Consider the following 6,000-nt stretch of genomic DNA (forward strand, 5'->3'; position numbering starts at 1 on the left):
CTGTTATCAAGCCTTTGTTCCGAGGACACATTTTGTCGTTTATATGAAAAAATGGTTTCATACTGTAACAGAAAAATCGTTTTGAGCACATGGTCCATGCTTGATCATGGTAATGGTTTACTGAAATCGGAACCAGAATAACAAACATTTCACACTGGTAAAATATCGGTTTTATGACGTATGTATGGCATTAGTTTGCATCCCGACAAAGCAGTTACCGGGTATGCTAGAATACACTTAAGACTTTTTGTTTTCGCTCCTTCCCTCCTTGATGGAGAAATAGATTACTGATCGACGGTGTTACGACCACGATCGAGGCTATACTATTACTCTTGCTTCTATATATCCAGTTATGTTACAAACATTCCACTTTTACCATAATATGTTGTTTGTTTTTGATGATTTATGGCATCATCACGACCACCATGAAGACAAACTACAATTCATTCAACAATCATTGAAAAAGAATAGCGATTCATAGCAAATTTGATCCGCCCATCAGCCTTTTGCAGTCATTCTATTAGGGAATATTTCCTCGAACACCTACATCTTTCCAGCGGATAAACGAAAGCGGTCTTCGTTAATAATTTTCACGATTAGTATTCAAATGACATATATTTGATGATTCGAATTTTGAAGAAGGACGAATACTTTATGTTAATCGAAAGTAATTTTAATTCGCCAACGCCAACGCCAACGCCAAAAAAAAAAAAAAAAAAAAAAAAAAAAAAAAAAAAAAAAAAANAAATAAATTACTCGTGACACGTATGTAAATTATATGAAACAATATGAATGAAACATTCTAAACATGACTACCAATGCACAAGACGATCTTATGTGTCAGTATTTTCGGATATGAATCATTCAGTTGTGATTTTTTTTCAAGTTTGTATGCGAAACATGTAATCAAGTTTCAAAAAGTTTCACGCTACGTTAAAACACTCGCCGAGTATTCCAACGAAGACACAAACACATCTTATAAAAATCGAATAGATTGATCAAAGTTTATCAAATGACTTAAAAGAAAAGATATATGACTAGTAAAATTAAGTGGAGCCGCTAGCAATTTTACACATGGAACAGAAATTTTGACATTTTCTGCCATAAATCATTTGCATTCAGTACTTAGATGCGGTTGTAATAAAATCACAATAAAACCATGTTTTAAAATTTGTACATGATGAATTTTGTATTGAATATTACGGTTACGACTTAAAAAATATATCACAATTTGACATAAATATAATGCTTAAAATACGTTGGTCATCATATCTATCTACAGTTGGTAGAAATTCTTACATTATCCTTTACGCTTCTTCTGTCCATTAATGGCCGATATCCTTTACAAAACCTAACTCATTTGGGCCCACAATACCACCAGAAACACATCATAGAGATTGACGCTCCGTCGGGACTGTCGTTGTGTGTACTTTAGGGCGGCAAATTACTTTGCGTTCATTTAATTTCCATTATGGTCGGAAACGGAGCAGCCTCGACTTCATTTTTTTCTATTAAAATGGCGTTTTTTTCTCTCCGTGCTCTATAATCTTAAGGACCGTTGTTTAACCTAGATAAAATATCCCTTCATATTCTTTTATTTAACATGCCGCATTATGGATACTGAACCAAATATAAAAACCGTAATTTTTAACACATATCAGTAAATATTCCGAGTTTGATCCTTATTTTGACAATATGAAATCAACACACCATTTTTTCAAGTATGTTTCAATAACAAATAACAAAAAAAGAAATCGCTCTCAGTAGTGAAAACAAGCGGTGTTAATATCAAATCCTTTTATAAAGTCCAACGCTCCTCAAATAAAAGCATTTTTTTGTATAATTATGGATGATTAGAAAAACATAAATGTATTTGAATAATAAGAATATAACAGGTCTTCTTATTAATTTATAATTGAAACACATTGTATCAGCCAAGTCCTGATCAGTTATTGAGAAATATATAATTGAAGAGTTAACATCATTATACATTTCAATATTGTTCTTAACAATAACAGATTTTTTAATTACTTTGAAATAAGAATATATGAACAACTCACTTTCAGCGAGAGAAAACGAGGCTGATTCACATCAATAAACCTTGACAGACACTGGAGCACAGGAATGGGCAATGGCGATATGCAAGAACGATTACAAGGGAATAAAGTGCATACGACTGGAGCTATTAAATTATTGGTTATATAACAATCAATATAACACATACAAGCGGTAAAAGATTTAAAATAAGCTGAAGCGTATAGAATAAGTACGCCTCCATAACTAAATCAAAGCCAATATATAAATGTTCATAACAGTATCATATAGTCTACACCAACGGTCTACAGTGATTTTTTGCTAGAGCATTTTAATTAGTGATAGTACATTTCTAAATATCTGTGAGTTTGAGTGCTTGCATGATTATAGTTTCGTTCGTGTTTATTTCATTAAGGTTTTCTTACTCACCTTTTTTGCTAGTTTGATAATATCCAATAGGAATTGTTCAAGTGTCTGTAAGTTAAAAAAGTAAGGCTCCATGCAACAAAGCTCGGGGTTTTATAGCTTCAGTATAACACCTATCTTTGTAACTCATATGTTTTATGTAATTATATATTTTTTATGAATTGTACAAGTAACAACCAACTCGTAGCCATGCCACATATTGGTTCATCATCAATGCATTTGTCATGGTAATACGAGATATCTGCGGTAACAGATACAAATACATGTGCTACTTTGAAACAGTCATAGAACACAATGTTCAATAGGTCTATTAGATCGTTTTGAATATAATCAAAATATATGCATTTTGAGGGGGATACTCTGGCTTATGTGCTGGCTATTTAGGGATTATAAGTTTTCTTAAATGTAGTATAAACAGCCAATCCTATGATACTATGATGTTAATATTAAGCTTTGAATCATATCTGTAAATATTGAAAACAGAGTGATTTCATTATCGAAATTTCATATCAGTGCAAATTCAAGTAAGTAAACCAATTTGAAGTCTTAAGTTTTATTCTATGTATTCTGTACGAATGAAATTAATAAAAGTAATTGAACGAAAATTTAATTATTTCCATACCTAACTGAAGACATACTTCATTCGAGTATACGAGAATAAGAACTCAACCCTCCTACCCTTACTAAACATTACAAATAATAATTTCCTTTGTTAAATGTTTCAATTCTATCAATCAGAAATAATGAAAAATATAACATGAGAACCAAAACAGTTCATGATTGTTTAATTTATCATATAGCTAGGCAAAGGGAGTAGGTTATATTTGTGTTACACACGTAAAAATCATAAATCAAATATTGGTTGATTCACATAACGTAAAAGTGCATTTTTTTTCTCTCCAGAGATTGTCTGATCCAGCGAGTACAGATGACGTATGTGCACCATAAGCTAGTATTCTCTCGTCGTAATACAATATCATGTGATTGATGTCAAGTGGACACTATCGGATGGCGTACAATTGACCAGCATACCATAACCAGAGAATCTTATCACTAAAAGCTCTTTATCTAATAGCTTACTAGCTATACCGGCTGCTCCTTCTGTAAGCGTACGAGGGATCGTATTTTGTTGTCCAATAGGCTCGGGCAGTCGTGGATTAATATGTGTTTGAAAAACGGCACAGATCCGATAATGGAGCGACGTCCCTGATCTATTCCCACAATGACAATCCATCAATGGTATAGACGCCTTAAAAAAAGAGTAGTACAGTGTTAAATCCTCAAAAGCATGGCTACTTCGTTTGAGAGAAAAAAAACACTTCTAGCTTCTAAAATGGCACATCCGTCTTCATTGGACAATGCCTGAATGCACAGTCAAGGAGATATCCGTAGTTATAGGACAGGCAATTTCTGACTTATTGTTGAAAAAGAAAGACTTCAAAGATTTATTTGAGAAATGAAAGCTTAGTGTGAACTGTCAATGGATGTCTTAATATGAACTGATATATGAAGCCAGATGATACGTAATAGTTCATTGTAGAGTGCGTTTGTGGCACATTTTACAACAGTTACTGTAACAATCGTTTTGGAACACTTATTAAAACTATTTTAGTATGGATCCTCTTTTGCTGATTATATATAGAACACTTTAAACTGCATTTTGCATTTTTGAAACTTTTCCGAAAACAATTATACTTGGGCTGGTAAACTTTTCTTCTCCACGGTAATCACTATACTCAATTAATTCAGGCTCTATCTTTCATTGAGTTCTTTTTGTTCTATCACAGTGCATTTTATATTTTGGTTTTTATAGGTTTTCGCCAATTGTTGTTTTTTTATTACTACTTTCAGCAATTTTTCAGAACAAATAGTATTGTAATACAAATGTACTGTTTAGCTAGTAATTTGTCTAAAGAATTCATTGACGGTAATTTGTCTTTAAACGTCATTTATCGCTTTGTCTGTTATATGTATTCAATGTGGTTGTTCAACAGGGATGATAGCATATTCAAAAGGGGAAATATCTCCGCCATCTTTTCATTCTCAAATCAAACTAAAACAAAACTATAGGTTTACCAAAACAACTGAAATAACTCACCAACCTATATTACTGTGACAGCTTATAAACAATACATTTCATTGTAATATGAAAACTTGATAAAATCGACACAATTTTCAAGCTCGATAATGAAAGATGGTCAACAAATATAGCAATGACACTTTAAAATATACTACATATACAATGCTCGATAAATAATCGAGATCTTCCCAATGACTTGAGGATTGTGGATATCTCTAACATTTTTGAAATGGGTGATAAAGATCTACGCAAAAAATTACAGACCTTTCTCGCTAACCTCTCTCCCATGCAAAGTGTTTGAGCCATTATCTTCAAGCATTTTTTAAACACAAAGGGAACAACAAAATTGAAGAAACTTGAACCATTAATTCCGATAAGGATCTGCTTGCGAATCTCAATTAAGAACCACTTTTAAAATCCCTACAGGAATTCGACGAATGTTAACAAAAGGACATTCTCATCATAGAATTATAAAAGACGTTCGACGCCGTAACGCAAGACAAAACTGCTGCATAAATCGAATTGATATGGAGGCAAGAAGGAAAGGGGGATTACCATCACAACTATACAATAACTGAGGAGGAGGAACAATCAGATGATTCATTGGATACAAGATACAATACTTTTTATTTAACGTCGCATATTTGAAACAATAACCGAGATCTCCCGAAAGACTGGAGGAGTGCAGATATTTCAAACTTTGAACTTCTGAAGTCTGAACTTAACAAAGAGCATAACGCTACGGGCAATTCCGTTCACTGAAATAGCATGCAAGATCGCATTGAGCATGCTTATTCCATGGAGGTTTTAAATACCCCCAATAAGGAAACAACGCCATAAGCGTTCTTTGTATCCGATCTTGCCAGTAAGCAACCTTAAATAGCATTACTCTACACCTTGATTTATGTCTATTTGATTAAAGAATAATACTTATGGATTGCATGTGACAAGGTAATTTATTCAATCGTGTATTGTTCAAATAAGTTATCGGCCGAGTAACATTATCAAGACTTTATTCCCAAGATGATACAATGCGAATTAGTATAAGATGTCGTTCTTTTACACACCAATGTTATGATGTTCCATTCCAATTGAATAGAATGATAAGGAAAAAAGACCGAAACTTTATTTTTAGTATCTTTGACCTTGACCTTTAAAGAAGAATACCAAAGTTTGAATTATTTTGATCTATCTTTGTACATAATCCTATATAAAGTTTGGCTGGAATAGAAGTTTACATTAACTCGATAGAGCGATCGCAAGGAAAAGTTTACAATAATACGACCCGCCGTACGACGGGTGTATAAATCGTCCTTATCTAACTATAAAAAAAAACGTCTATACCCCACACAAATTTAAAATGAGCACGCTATAGTTAGATAAACAGGGTGATCATTCATCTCTGAATATAGATTTACATCATCGAAGAGTTCTTTGCCTAGTGATTATTTTACCTCCAA

Source organism: Mizuhopecten yessoensis, unplaced genomic scaffold (genome assembly GCF_002113885.1).
Source record: "Mizuhopecten yessoensis strain PY_sf001 unplaced genomic scaffold, ASM211388v2 scaffold2049, whole genome shotgun sequence".
Classification (NCBI taxonomy): domain Eukaryota; kingdom Metazoa; phylum Mollusca; class Bivalvia; order Pectinida; family Pectinidae; genus Mizuhopecten; species Mizuhopecten yessoensis.